This window comes from Panthera onca, chromosome E2, assembly GCF_046562875.1.
Source record: "Panthera onca isolate mPanOnc1 chromosome E2, mPanOnc1 haplotype 2, whole genome shotgun sequence".
NCBI lineage: Eukaryota > Metazoa > Chordata > Mammalia > Carnivora > Felidae > Panthera > Panthera onca.
This window is the reverse complement of record NC_138353.1, coordinates 56,735,602-56,750,874: the sequence shown is the minus strand read 5'-3', so window position 1 is coordinate 56,750,874 and position 15,273 is coordinate 56,735,602. Positions and strand designations below refer to the sequence as shown.

At 60.9% G+C, this 15,273-nt stretch overlaps 1 protein-coding gene across 3 annotated transcripts in view; it reads right to left on the bottom strand.

Moving 5' to 3' along the window:
- OSGIN1 (oxidative stress induced growth inhibitor 1) overlaps positions 1-9,288 on the bottom strand; it is a 32,025-nt gene extending 22,737 nt beyond the window's left edge. The window contains exon 1 of one of the 3 annotated variants that reach the window (XM_060650022.3): positions 9,171-9,288. The gene's annotated coding sequence lies outside the window, so the exon portion shown is untranslated. Of the gene's footprint in view, positions 1-9,165 lie in introns of all 3 variants that reach the window. The other 2 variants (XM_060650020.3, XM_081791568.1) reach the window with 2 other exon arrangements.
- Positions 9,289-15,273: the final 5,985 nt, after the last annotated feature.

Genomic DNA, 15,273 nt, shown 5'->3' with positions numbered 1-15,273 from the left:
GAGTTCTGTCCCCAAAGATTAGCGCTGCCTGTCCTTGAACTTGCTCTAAAAGGTATCACACAGGATGTTCTCTCTCGTCTCTGCCTTCCTTTGCTTGTTCCAGACGTCGCCTCGGAGAGGCAGATCCCAGGAGCCTGAATCCCTTGGCCTCAATGGCCAGCGTCTTTGTCCCCGTGTCATTGTTTTCCTCTCTCCGCCAGCATCTGTCTTTCCACTTGTCGCTTCTGTCCTCAGCCCGGGTGCACTTTGCCAGCAAGGCTTCTTCCCCCAGGGCAATGCCCTGGCCTCGCCCCTGGAGGGGTCCTGAGCACTCTGTGCCGACCTTCCGGTTTCCTGGGCCTCGGGGGGGGGGCCCCCTCTCTGCAGACAACGTAAACCCTGACCCACGGGTGTCCCCTTGGTCCACCTGGCCACACGCCTGGCTTGGTGTGATAAAACAGCGAGACCCTTTTATTTGTGGGGGAGCAGCCTTATGGATCAGCCCACCCCGGTCGGTGTGTTCTCAGGATCACGCCCAGGAGCTCAGGACGCTCTCAGGCCCCACACCAGACTCACTGTCTAGGAAAACCGTGTTCTTTTGTTTTTCCTAAATGTTTGTTTATTTATCCTGGCAGGGGAGGGACAGAGAGAGAGACAGAGACAGACAGAGAGAGAGAGAGAGAGGGAGAGAAAGAATCCTAAGCAGGCTCCTGGCTGTCAGCACAGAGCCGGACGGGGTTCGATCCCACAAACCATGAGCTCATGACCTGAGCTGAAATCAAGAGCCAGACACTCAACCGACTGAGCCCCCCAGCACCCCTAGAATAACTGTTTTCTTTCCTTTCCTTTCAATCCCCCGGTACTTCTGACATCAGTCGTGTGGGTGTTTCCCACACCGACCGGTTCTCACACACCAGACGGGTGTCCCACAGTTCAATTCGTTCCGATGCTATCTGGAGCCCGCACAGACCCCACAGGTTACAGGCTCAGTCCCACAGATGCCCTGAGGGCACACACCAATCGCGAGGGGTGGGTCCCCGGTCTCCCACACTCTGTCTGACTTGGCTCCGATCGGAGGTTCCCGTGACCCCCTCCCCAGGTTCACTAATTGCTAGAGCGGCTCACAGAGCCCAGGAAGACTGTTTCCTTACGATCACTGATTTATTACAAAGGCAGTGAACGGCCAGATTGAGAGATGCACAGGGTGACGTCTGGGAGGGTCCCGAGCACAGGAGCTTCTGTCCCTGTGGAGCTGGGTGTGTCCTTCCTGGCACAAGGACGTGTTCACAACGCATACGTGAAGGACGTTTATGGACGCTTGATCACACAGGCAGGATGGACCAAGAACCCAGCCTCCAGCCCCTCTCCCTTACCAGGAGGATGAGGGGTGGGGCCGAATCGTGGTCTTTTCGGCAACCAGCCCCATCCTGAAGCTGTCCTGGAGCCACCCAGGGTCACCTCATTGGAACGAAGGACGCCCCCATCACCCAGGAAAGATCTCACCAGAGCATCTGCGTCGGAACTGGGGTTAAAGATCGACTCTTAGAATCAAGGATGCTCCGAGCACGTTTATCAGTCAGAAAACCACAAAGGTTGGAGGCGCTCTGGCCAGGAGCCTGGGGTAAAGACCAAATTACGTATTTCTTTTTTTTTTTTTTTTTTAATTTTTTTTTTAACGTTTATTTATTTTTGAGACAGAGAGAGACAGAGCATGAACAGGGGAGGAGCAGAGAGAGAGGGAGACACAGAATCTGAAACAGGCTCCAGGCTCTGAGCTGTCAGCACAGAGCCCGACGCGGGGCTCGAACTCACGGACCGTGAGATCATGACCTGAGCCGAAGTCGGACGCTTAACCGACCAAGCCACCCAGGCGCCCCCCAAATTACGTATTTCTTATGATATCGCAACGCCACCTCTGGTGGATCAGAGCATCGGGCGGGGGGCCGGGCAGTCTGTGTTCCCGCAAGCCCTCCAGGGACCGTGGCACAGCTTTGGCCTGCAGACCACTCACCCTTGGCATGTGAGGATGCTGGCGACGCGTCGGGCAGAACAGGAACATCGCTTTCTTAGAGTAAGAAGATGCTATCGTTATCCTAAGGAATATGACAGGGTTTTGCTACTCGGGTCTGACGTCCTCTGATACGTAATGTGAGCCCTGGCCGGAGCCTCCCCAGTGGAAGGGCCAGTTCCCAGCTGGCTGCCCGGGTCAGCGCTGAGGAGGCTTGAGACCCCGCACAGATGTCCACCCCACGCGGAAGGGGCCGGGGGTCACTAAGTGTCTTCTGTCACCCTGACAGCAGAGGCCTGGCACGCCAACTGCGGCCCATCGGTTTCTCCCGCACCTGTTCCCTACCTGCTCCGTCTCAGTCTGAGCCCCGGGAGCCTGGTGCCCTGACCAGCTGGCTTCCGGCTGGGTTCCATCAGCGGAAGTCAGGGGCAGGAGGGCAGAGGGCAGAGCAGCCAGCGTGGCGAAGTGCTTGGCATGGGCTCAGCCGCCAGTCTGGGGGCAGGGGAGGGGGGGGGGGCTCAGCCGCCAGCCTGGGGCCGGGGGGCACTGTGGGGAGCCCTAATCTGCAGTGTTGGCCACTTGCCGTGGTGTAAATGCTCCCATCGGAGTCAGTCTCAAGCTAGCGACGAGCCCACCCTGCACCCGCTCACGGAGTCGGGAAGAGGCCCGAGGGAGTGTGTCACCACACAGGTCCGTGGGCGTACACGACCTCGTGGCCACAGCTGGCAGCAAACTACAGCCACGTCATCAAGAAGCGAGGAGTTCTGAGGATGGGTTTTCTTAGTTTTGAAGAAGATTCATTAATTGTAAGTTTATAGAATTCACTTTTTAACAATGGGTGTGTTTACCAACTGGCTCACGAAATTCCCGGGAAATTGAACAATCGGCCAATCAGCTCTTGCAAGTGGCTATGAGCCGGTCTGGGCACCACTGGCCGGGTGACAGTCTGGAGAAGCCTCTGCGGCCCCGCTTCAGCCCTCTCATGCCCCTCCCCAGTCCAGCCTCATTCAGGTCCAGGGACACTCTTTCCCCTTGACCCTTCACCCCCGGGGACAGAACTGGCTTCCTGCTTTGCCATATCCCCACGGCGCCCTGATGCCTCTTACTTCCTTCCTGCCTCCCCTAAAGGGCGTCCTGGGGGTGGGAGACAACAGAGCAGGTGCCCACCCCTGCTCGAACCCCAGCCTACCTCCCTCTCTTTTACTTATCAACCTTCTGCATAAAAGGTCACCGGAAGAAACGATCCCGAGCCCAGAAACCAGAAACCCCCGGGTGCACGGTGGGCTCTCCTCGGACAGAAGGGCACTCTATAAAAGTGGCCGTATCCCCCAGGCACCACGGGTGGGTGTAGCAGCTGGAACGCCCCCTTGGGAGGCAATGTGGCCACGTCTGTCACGACAACCATGCACATGGCCGGGGACCCGCCGATCCCTTGTGAGGTATTTGTCTTAGGGGCAGACTTGTACCCATCCGAAATGATGTGTGTCCGAAGTCATTCATTACAGCTTTGTTGAGAAGGGCTGAAAACGGGATGCAGCCCAAGTGCCGATCATTAAGAGACTCGTTAAATAGGTTCTGGCACATTCTTCCAATGGAGTATTTTGCAGCCGCTCTTTATGGAACGACATGAAAGGTGCCCTCAGGAGGTGGCAGAGCGGAGGCGGGAGGGAGAAGAGTGGGGGCAAGGGAAGGACACAGGAGGCCCACGCAGTGGCTCTCCCCCAGGTGGGGACCTGTGGACTGACTGTTCCCTCCAAGCCCGTTTGCACTTTCTGAGAATCGTACTGTTCCCACGCACTATGCCTGGTCAATACACAGACCCAACTTGAACAGAAGCAAAGAAATAGCTTGCGGAGTTTCACGGACGCCCCCTCACCGCCTGGGACCCCAGAACTCAAGCTGGCCAGGGCAGAGGCGCCCCTCCAGGACCTCTGCGTGACTCCGTGGGGGCAGTGAACCCGTGGCCCCAGGAAGGACCCTGCGGTGGGGACTTCTCCCTGGTCCCAGGCTTTCGTGCCCACCCCCCTCATCCCCACTCTGCTCAGCTCAGTGCCCACCTGAGAAAGAGAGCGCAGGGAACTGGGGGTGTGGGGGGGCGTGCCCAGCCACACCGAGGGCTTGTATGCCCGGTCTACAGGAAGCCTGATTTCAGGGGGGGTTTGCCTTCCCCTGTGACTCATCCGATGACCTACGTAAGGGGTGGCTTTAGAGCAGCAGCATTTCTCACGCTCACTGACCACACACCCATTCTTGGTGGACCATTTTGCACAACTGGTGTTCTCTGGAACGCTCTTCGGGAACCACGGGTTAGACGTCTGCCTGAGTACCTAAAGGCCTGGACACCAGGGATTCAGTGAGTCAAGCACACCGCCCGGGGCACCAGCACCTCCATCCCCCAGCCTGGTCACCCACTGCAATCACCGAGGCCGTCTCCAGAGATGCCGACTGAGTTGATTGATAAGGGGGTGTGGCCCGGGCACTGGGAGCTTAAAAACTGGCCCCGGTGCTCCCCACGTGCAGCCGGAGTTGAGAAAACGAGCGTTCCAGAGCTGGGGTCGGTGGCAGGAGCAACAGGACGGTCCTTCTGTGCTGCGATCTGGGGTCACATCAACAGAGGCATCGTCCATAGAAACTGGGGAGGGGGACGGTCCTGCCTGATTGGGCCGTGATCAACGGTATTTGGTTCTGAGCCCCACATCTTACCAGAAGCAGCTGACAACGGGAAAATGTCCGGAAGAGAGGAATCCGTATGGCGAGAAGGTTCAAGATTGGGTCTTAAGGGGCTCACCCTAGTCCTGCTCTTTCTGGAGAGTTCCTGTCACAGACACAGAGGTGACAGGTGCTCCATGGGGCCGTGGACACAGGCGCAGGGCCCCACATCTGCCCTTAGCTCTTTCGAGTTAGGGCTTGTCCTCGAAGCCACTCTGGTCTCTACCGCCCCGCGAGGCACCTGCTCCAGGAGAGATCCCCGAGACGGGTGCAGATGTTGCGGGGGGAGAGGCTGAGAGGGTGGCAGGGGCCGATTCTCTCAACCTGACCAGTGACTCCCCAGGGTCATGTGGGGGGACCGGCTAACCTGAGGCACAGCTCAAGGAGTTCATGCGTACTTGAGAGGTGGGAGAGAGGTGAGGGGTCAGGACGACCCTGCGGGCGGAGGCTGGTGGCGGGGCTCTGTCCCCCGGGTGAGGGCACACGGACGGCCTTGCTGTCTGTGCTCGCTGTTGTATTCCCTGCCCGGGACGGCTTGGCTGAACGGATGGGGTATCAGGAGCAGGAAGAGATTTGGGTTTGGCGGGGGGAGGTGAGTGGTTAGGAAATGTGTCTGAAGAAGTGACATTTCCCCTGCGACCAGAAGGGCAGAGAGCCAGCCACGAGAAAAGCGCTGTAGGTAGAGAACAGCACGGGCAAAGGCCCTGAGGCTGGCCGGTTTGGTGTGTGTGTGAGGCCAGCCCCCGGACCGGGGGTACTGGACTCTGTGGGCGGGGCCCGGGGGATGTTGGACAGGCGGGCAGAGGCTGGCCACACGGGCCAGTGTGGTGAGGAACGCGCCTCAGGGGCTGCCTCCCAACGGCGTGACCTGGGGCAAGTGGCTTAAGGGCTCTGGGCCTCAGTTTCCTCACGGGCAAAGTGGGTTTAACAATAGCGACGACCGCACAGGACCCGGAACGGCACCAAATACGGAGAACGGAGCCTGGCTTGTGGTAAGCTCTGCAGAAATCCTCGCCGCCCCACTCTCCCTCCTCCCCCTCCTCCTCCTTAATGGAGGAGCCCAGGAGACAGAGCCGGGCCCAGAAACCAGGTCAACCGGCTCGGGGTTCTGCGTCTTCCCCATTCCGACTGCTTCCTCCCACCTCTCCCTGCACACAACACCCCGATCTGGAAGAGTCTGCCCCTGGCAGAGGCCCAGGGCTTCTGGATCCTGTCCAGGCCCCTAATTGGGAGCTTCTGTGTCTCTACCGCTGTGACCGCATCCCTGGAAAGAGGATCTGGCGGGCCTGCCCACCGTGGCAGGCTGTGCGTGTCCCAGCAGGCCTGCCGCCTCCTGCCTCAGTGGGAAGGAGCTGGAGCGTCCCCCTGCGTGGTCCTCGGGCTCTGGCAGGGACCGCGAGGGGCAGGCGGCGACTGGAGGAGGGAGGGTGCAGCCCGATGGGGCAAGGAGGCTCCGAGGCCGGACCTCTCCCCGGAATCGCCCTCCCTCCCCTCTGGCTGCATCGAGTCAACCCGGACTCCTCTTTCGTTCACACCCAAGCTATCGGCAAACCCCATCAACGCTCCCTGCAGACACATCTGGAGTGTGGCCGCCTAGTGGCTCCCCTGTGGCCACCACGTCTCCGCCCTGGGCTGCCGCACAGCCTGCCCGCTGAACGGGGCACCTTACACCGGTCCTGCTCTGACCACGGCCCATCGTCCACACAGCTGCTGTGATAACCGCTCTGCACACAGCCAGACGCTGTCCCTGGCCTCGGGTGACTTCCTCCCACCAGGGCTCCGCACCAGTCCTGTCTGACCCGCCCGCCCGCCTCTCTGCCCTTCCGGGCTCCTTGCTGCCTCCGGCACACTCCCTCCCTCCGCAGGGTCTCCGCATTTGCTATTCCCTGGGCCTAGGATGCCCTTCCCTCAGACGTCCATGTGACTCGCTCCCTGAGTTCATTCAGGTCTCTGCTCAAGTGTCTTCTCAGTGAGACCAGAACGGACTGTGTAAGAGAGAAACTCCCACCCTCCTTATCCAGCTGGTTCCACCTGGCCCTCCCCACCCGCCCTGCCACTGTATGTCCCACACGCCGACCTACTTGTTCGTTTGTTTGTCTGGATCCCCACCCCGGGATGCAAGCTCCCAGAGGGCGGGTGTTTTGTCCCGTTCCTGGCGGATCTCGAGCCTAGTCCAGGGCCTGGAACACAGCAGGGGCTCAGTAAGCATCGTGACATAAACTGGGCCCCTGGGCGCTCCTTAAGCAAGAGACCACCAGGATGGCACTCCCCTGGGCTCCTTCCTCTGGGGCTGACCTTTCTGTCCCTGCAGACACGGTGTCAGAGGGGTCAGCTCCTACCGGGCGCTTTCAAGCCCCTGGCTCCCGGAGAGCTGGCACACGGTTCCCCCCCCCCCCCCCCCCATCGCCCCTTCCCCGTAGGGGCCAAGGAGGACATTAGCATTGGAGCCAGGAGGCTGTAGCTGGCTGCTTTCTGGTCACAGAGCTGGGGTAGGGCACATTCCATTCATTCAGCCAGCGTGAGGCTGGTGCTGTGTGTGGGCCAGGGCCAAGAGCACCGGCAACGTGATCATGCTGCCGGTTTCCGGGCAGGCTCGGAGATCAGAGGGGACGGCGAGCCAGCAAAAGGCAAACTAAAGCAGTTTGCCTGGGTGCGCTCCACGGGACTGGACTTTCTGCGACAGATACCTGGGTGTCTCTGGGCCATCCTTCCTCCCCCATCTACTGGCAAGTGCTCGGGGCACCCGGCCTGAGGTCGACAGGGCAAGCTTATCCACGTGAGCAGTGACAATACAAGGCCCCGCAGCTTCTCCGAGGTGGTGTTCAGACGGAGACGGGAGCAGGGGGCTGAAGGGTGGCTCCCCAAAAGATACACTCACGTCCTAACCCCAGGAACCTGGACATGTGACCGTATTTGGGAAAAGGATCTCTGCAGATATGACCAATTAAGGATCTTGGGTTTAGATCACGACCGATTTAGCACGGGCCCTAAACCCAACGCCAAGTGTCCCTATGAGAGACAAGTGGACTTGACAGATAAGGGGAAGCCTGGAGCCCCCAGGGCTGGGACCGGCAGGAGGATCCTCCCCCAGACCCTCTGGAGAGCTTGGTCCTGCTCACACCTCCGGAACGGGGGGAGGACAGGTTTGTCGCTATAAGCCCCCTGCTTGTGGCTCTGTGCCACCACGGCCGTGGACATCGCACAGCAGGGACCACGGGAGCATTAACGTCGGACCGAAAGACGATTGGGTCCAGGACCCCTTTCTCCTCCCAAGCGTCGGGTTCCCCGCCCGCTGGCCACCTGCTCCCAGTCCAGAGCGCGGAGTGGGGGGCGGGCAGGGAAAGTGGCTCTGGGGGTGGTGGCAGTCAGTGCCTGGGCCCTCTGGGAGCACATGCTCAGCTTCCCGTCCACCCCAGATGGAGTTGCCAGAGGCCAGGGACCAAGGGAGCACGTGTGGTGCGGCCCACGGCCGCAGCCTCGAAGCCCCCAGAGCTCTGCCGTCAGCCTTGGAGGCCGTCTAAAATGGGAACACAGATCTCATAGGAGCCACGTTCTCCCAGCCACGGGCGAGGGACCCCAGCGTGCGTGAACACGGAGGCACGCTGCTCCCCAGAAGGGTGGGTGGGAGAACACCCAAGGCCTGGGATGGGAAGGGGGCACCGCTTATAGACCACTCACCCCACTCCGCACTTCACCTGTATCACATCACAAGGTTCCCCGGCTTCCCCACCAGGGAGTTGCAATCATAGGATTTTACAGACGAGGGAGCAGCGGCTGGGGGCCCGGGGCTCAGGGGAGCGGAGGCCAAGAGCTGGGGTAGAGCAGGGCTGGAGCGACCAGCACAGACGAGGGCTAACTGAGGCCTGGATGCCGCGCAGCCCAGCGTGGGACTCTGGTCTGGGTCTCGGCGGGGGGAGCTGGGGCTCCGCGTTTTCAAAGCTGATGCTCATGGGCGGCGAGGGGTGACCTACCCCCGTGGCCTTCTCTCCCTGGCCCCGGCATGGCAGGTGGAGGGGGGGCTGCTGAGGGCCTCTCGTTGAGGGCATGGTACTGGGAGCCAGAAGGGGTCGGCGCCCCGAGGAGAGCCCCAGTGCCCAGCCGTGACGGGGCCGGACCGCAGAGGTCGATGCCCCGTTTCGAGCATCTTGTGCATGGACGTGCAGGGATGTGCCGGGGCCTCCCACGGAGGAGCTCCACACACCCCCCGCGGCTCCGTGTGGGACGGAGCCAAGTGAGCCCATTTTACTGCCGGGGAAACCGAGGCGCGGGAGTCGCGGTGCTTTCCCGAGACCACACGAAAGCAGGTGCTGGGGTTCGCCCAGGCTGACCCTACAGCCCACATACTTTCTCCAGGACTGGAGGGCAAGGGGGCCTGGAGCCCGCTCCTCCTCTCTGGCCGGGCCAGGCTCCACCCCAGACCCCACAGCAGCCCTGGAGAAGTCCCTGCCCGTCCCCGCCGCTGGCCCCACCTTACTTGGTGGCAAACAGGCTGGGTGCTGCAGGGTGACAGGTGACCAGTGCTGTCGGGGAGGAGCGGGTACAGGGGAGATGGTTTTCCTCCGGGCTCCCCCCGCCCCAACCCTGGCTTGGATGGAGCCACAGGACAGTGAGGGACAAGAGGCCAGGCTGGCCTGTTTGTCGCATCACAAAGTCCTGCCCTGGGCTGGTCCTGGTGGGGGTGAGTCGGGGGAAGCCTCAGAGGGGTGCTCTCCCAGGGACCTGGCCCGGCCCAGCTCCCCTCTCTGCAGCAACTCCACCAGAGTGCCCGCAGCCTCCGTGGGGTCACCATGAGAATGGGCACATCTTGCCAAGGTGAGCCCCAGGCGAGAGGCCCGGCAGCTGCAGGCTTCAGAGCCTGGGTCCCGGGGGGGCAGGTACCGCCGTTCTCAGCCCAGCATCATGACCTGTGCACCTGCTCCGCGTGGCCTGGAGCCAAGGTCTGAACCTCTGGAAGACTCGGTGCAGCCCGTGCAGGCATCCTGGGTATCTCCAACAGGTGGCCCTCTGGGCCCCGGATGGAGCAGGTGTTCTGTTTTCTGGAGCTTTCTGGAAGGAGCTGCAAACAGAGAAGCAAGACCACAGCTCGTGTGAAAAGGAAGCACTGGGGCCAGCAGGATCCAGAAGGAGCCAGCCCACGGGCAGCAGAGAGGGTGGACGGGGCAGATGGAGGGGGCCGCCCGGAGTCTGGGCTTGTCACTGCCACTCGAGAGAGCCCGTGAATCATCTCGTCCAACGTTTCCAAACGTTTTCCCCCTGCAGCCACAGAGGCTTTTAATACACACAAAAATTCTCATTTGGAACGCCAGTAAGAAAAATTCCCAAATAAAAGAATTATTTTACTCCTTTACATCTATCTGTTTTAGAAATTAAAATTTTTTAATGTTTATTGATTTTTGACAGAGAGAGAGAGAGAGAGAGAGAGAGCGAGCATGAGTGGGGGAGGGGCAGAGAGAAAGAGAGGGAGATACAGAAACCGGAGCAGGCTCCAGGCTCTGTGCTGTCAGCACAGAGCCCGACGCGTGGCTTGAACTCACAGACCTCGAGATCACGACCTGAGCCAGAGCCGGACGCTTAACCGACTGAGCCACCCAGGCGCCCTGTTTTAGAAATTACAACGGATGCATGCACTTAGTGTAAATTCAGGAACGGCCGCACAGCTCAGAAAGGATGACGCCAGGACTGGCACCCATACCTGGGTTCAAACAAAGTATGACCCGGGCTCTGTGGTCACGAGTGGCCCGTGGCAGTGACAAAACGGAAGAAGGCACCTGTGGAAAGCATGGTTTGCGTGTGTGTGGAGGTCACGGATGTAACAACGATGCCTGGACACAGTCACGTCTCGGGGGGTCCCGTGCACCATGTCCAGATGGGGGGTGCGGTACGTGGCTCATAAACAGACCAGCACCACGGGAAGCTACGCTCGGCCCCCCAAAGATCTCCCGGACTCCCACCAGCGGGAAGTAAAAGCTTGACGCCGGCCAGGATGTGTCTCCCGCTCCCCCGATGCCGGCAGATACCCAAGCTTCCCTCTCCCGTCCAGCAGTGCCTGTGTCGGATGGGGCGGCCCAGCCGAGCAGCCCTCACGGGCTGGGGGCCCCGTGGCTTTTTGATTCAAGGGCATCAAGCAAGAGACGTGGACCGTTTGTCTGGTCTCGGCTGGTGTGAGTGCAGGGGTGGGGCTCAGTTTGGAGCGACAGGGGCGCCACGTGGTGGCTGACGGCTCTCTCGCGTGTGTTTGCGAGACGTGAGGCCGCACGGGTCCCCCGGGCTGGGGCCCACGGCTACTGCTGTTTGCAGTACCTCTCGCTCCTTTTCAGGCGTTTGGCCACCGGCTGCTCCACTGGAGGGCGCTGGCTTCGTGACCCCGAGGCCTTGGGTTAAAATCTTCATTTTCAGCCAAGGCTGATTTGACCATCACAAAAATCGGGAACGAGGGGCTTGGCGTGGCCGGTGCCTGCTTCCACAAGCCGGCCTGTTGCTGTGGCTGCGACCAAGAGAGAGCTGAGCCACGCAGACAAGAGGCTGCAAATGACCGGTTTTAGGCCTTTCATCAGAGGCTTTTCATCAACTCCGAGGATTTGGGGAAGGCGCGGGTACAGAGGGCTTAGCAAAGCCCGAAGCACCGTGTACCACAAGCGGACAGGTTGGTGGCTCCAATGTGCCAAGATCGGATACGTCACATCGCTGAATAGGCTGGTTTTGCGGCAGTCAAGAAGCTAGACGTTTGGTTTTTAAGCAAAAGTTTAATCAAGCAGCTGTGGCGCTCCGGAAGGCGCAGAGAGCCTGGACAGTCTCCCGACGTCACTGCGCCAATGGCCACCGGGTCACATGGGGGAACTGCCCACTTCCTGGCCACGGAGGGCGGGTCCCCAGGCCAGGACACCTGGTTCTGAGTTCTCCCTGCCTGTGGCTGTCCCTCTGGTCCCTGTACTTCACATGCCTGGAGAACCTGCCTTCGATGAGCCCGAAGGAAAAGTTCACTTTGCGTGTCTGGAGACACAATCTCCGGAAACGTTTCCCGAAGTGTGAGACGGGCGCCATTCTGCGGGCTCTTGAGGACAGAGCAGTGATCTCATGGAGGCCTTTCCCGATCCTTGCTCTTTCAAAAGTCTTTTGGGGATTTTGTGAGTCCTCGGGGGGAACACCTGTAAGTCCGCTCGGTGCCTAGTCTACCCATAATCCTTCCTGACGCTTACTCGTCTCTTCCTTGAGAAGGGAGAGGGAGAGGGAAGGCAGCCATATCTGACCAGAACTTAAGAACACTGTTTGGTTTTTACCATTATTTGGGCTCTCAACTCCTACTTGGTGACAGGAAACACTGACTTTTTACTCATGGCAAGGATATAAAAAGTCACGATGGTCACCAAATGACTGCAGTTTGGGGCCACGGCTCCTAAACTTAGCAGGATTTGTGATCTGGGCTCCATGCCTGAACCAAGAAATCGTGTCCTCGGTCCTGAAGGACTGGAGAGGAGGTCCTCTGGGACAAATGGCCCCATTCCTCCTCCCCCGTAAATGACCTCTGGTTCCGTCTCGGGGCCCAGAGAGCTCGCGGTGGGGGTGCCTTGGGGAAGCCGGGAGCAGCAGGCTTGGGAAGCCCCGGATCATGCAGGGGCCCTGAGTGCTGTTACGCAGGCCCCGCAGGCCCCGTGAGAGCTCTGGGTGCAGGTGTAACACCCGGGCAGGTGGTTACCAGGGGAGAAGGGAGATCCTGCGCCGAAGCCCCGGAAAGGAAGGGGCAACACCGCCACCTAGTGGCGAGCAGGGCGGGAGGCGCCCTTCATCGGCTGATTCAGACCCAGTGGTTCCAGGCGCGGTATTTTTAGTACTGGACGGTCTCTGACCCCGAGGGACAGCGGCCCGAGGCAGAACTGGGACTCACCACTCCTTGCCTCTCCAGCCATGGCCTGTCACCATCCAAGGAGCCACCACATCTCAAGAGCCTGCTGTGCGGCAGGCACTGGGCTGGGCTCCGACCCGCTTCTCTGGTCCAGCCTCCCACGCAGCCCCAGGAGGGGCCACTGTGACATCAGCGCGCAGGTGCAACCCTGCCTTCACAGCCAGGTGACGGCATCCGGGGACATGGTCCGGCTTGGGAGCGGCGGGACTACGAAAGAGAACGGTCTTTTGAATTTCCCTGTGTTTGAAGAGAGGTGGCAGGGTCACTGGATGAGCAGGCCCCTCAGCCCTCTGGCCTCAGTGTCTTGTGCTGTGAAATGGGGACGGAGGTCTCCACAACTTGCAAGCCACGGCCCTGATTACGCCTTCAGGGAAGCACAGTCCTCCAGGGCAGCCGGGGTCATGGTTCCTGGGCAGGAACTGAATTTGGAGGAAGGGGGCTCCCGTGGGTTCCAGGGGGAAGGAGGGCTGTGCCCTGGTCCCACACTGTGCCCCAGGGTAGGACACATGCTCAGGACACTGTGAGGGCCAGGGCCGACGGCCAAGCCAGGCCAGAAAGACCCTGCCTCTACGGGGATGAGAGGATTCGGCCCAGGAGCACAGCAAGACGACGAGTGCAGTCAAGGCCAGGCGTCCCTCTCTAGGTGTCTGGATGGGAGGTGGCCCTGGGACCCCCGTGTGACCTGCAGCCCAGCCCGTGCTGGTGGAAGAACCAAGCAGGACCCCGGCCCTTAGGGAGCCTCTACCTAGGGGAGGACACACACACACACACACACACACACACAAACGTGCCTCGCTGAGAAGGCTATAAGGAGGGACAGGTCCCCGATGTGAGGACAGCCTGTTGGGGGGTCAGGGGCACTTCCTGAGGGAGGAACATTGGACAGAATGCAGAAGATGGAAGTCCCTCCCATGGAGGTGGCATGGAGAGCCTTTCAGGCTGAGGGAGCTTCATGCTCTGGGCACAGGGAGGAACACAGGGAGTTCTGGGAGGAGCACGAGGAGTTCCGGGAGAAGCACGAGGAGTTCCAGGTGCTGAGAGAAGGCCGCAGACAGGAGTGCCCAGGACAGTTCTGGGAAGGCTGTGTGTGTGTGTGTGTGTGTGTGTGTGTGTGAAAGAGAGAGAGAGAGAGAGAGAGAGAGAGAGAGAGAGAGAGAGAAGGAGAGAAGCGGGTAGAAGGAAGGAGTGAGGATGAGGGAGGAGGGGGGAGAGAGGAGGGGGAGGAGGGGAGGAGCGGGGAGGATAGGTCTGATTTGCATTTCAAATGGCAACTGTGTGCTGAGGTGGAAACAGATCTGGAAGCGTCCTGCATAGACACAGGCCAGCGGGGAGGTTATTTCTTGCAGGAGATGACAGAGACGGGATGCAGCCCGGGCTGGATCCCGAGGTGCAGGTGGGACGTGGGGGAGCATGGGACAGCACAGTCCGGGTGGGGTGACAGGCTGGATGGCTTGGGGTGGCCTCGCCGGGAAGGGGTGAAGAGCTGGTTGTGGAGGGTCTGCACGTGGCCGTGGCCACGCGGAGTCCACAGGATGGCAGGGACACGCGGGACGTCGAAGCACACGCTCATGTCTGGGGCACTGCGCTGTCCACACACACACACACATCGTCGGTGGGCGGCCACAGAGGTGACTGTCCAAACTGGGCCACTTCTGAGAGGGAGGGGAGGGGACACCGTCTTAGCAGCTGTTCCAGGACCACAGTGCCTCAGAGACTGCTCCAGGCCAGGGGGACGAGGGTCTGTGCTGTCCTCATGAAGACGTGGGTGGAGAGGAGACCCTCCAGGGGAAGGAAGGGGCTCCTGGGACCAGGCCTTGAGTGATCTGCAGGGCTGGGGAGGCAGCAGGCCGGCCAGGAGAGCACGTGTCCTTCAGGGCCCGGACAGTGTGGGGGAACCCCACAGTCGGGACTGCCGCCCACAGAGCACCTGCTGGACTCGGCCCCCTGGAGGGCGTGGCCAGTCCCCCCTCGGGGCAGTCTGACCCCTCTTAAGGCAGCTCCCGGGTCGCCCTCCACCCCTGCCGGTTACCAGGCAGGGCCGAACCACGCAGGCGGGATGTGCCGTCCGGCAAGCAGCAGTGAGAAGTGTGCTTCTCCAGTGGTTGGGGAGTACGTACTGGGCCCTTCCATGCGCCAGGCACCACAGGAAGACCTGGGGCTTTCGGCCTCTGTCCCAGCCTCGTACTAGGCTCGCCCCTCCTTCGTCCTGCTAGGAACTCCTCTGGCCTTTTGGCGGCTCACGGCCAGTAAGGGCAGTGGCCGGAGGGCACCACAGAGAGGGCCAGCCTCCGGCCAGACGTCCCAGAGGACCTGTTTCCTGTCTCCGAGCAGGGCCACCACCGTCCTGCCCTGGCCGGGGTGGAGTCGGGTGACCAGAGTGACCTAGGGACGCGGTGTCTGCGGCAGAGGCCCAGCGGGCCCGGCCAGAGCCGGAGGAGGAGGGGAGGCGGGGCCCCGGGAGGGAGGAAGGCCTCTCCCGGGGCTGGCTGGTCCACATACCCCACTGTGTGTGGGCGGCCCTACCTCTGCTTGCGGCTCCTGAGCCCCTGTTCCTTCCGCCCAGAACTAGCTGGCACTGGGCTTATGTCCCTGCCGTGCAGGCAAACATCGGCGAGCCTTCTAGTTCCACTGGAGACGCCAACAGCCAAAACCAGAAAGAGGCAAGACCTCTGAACCC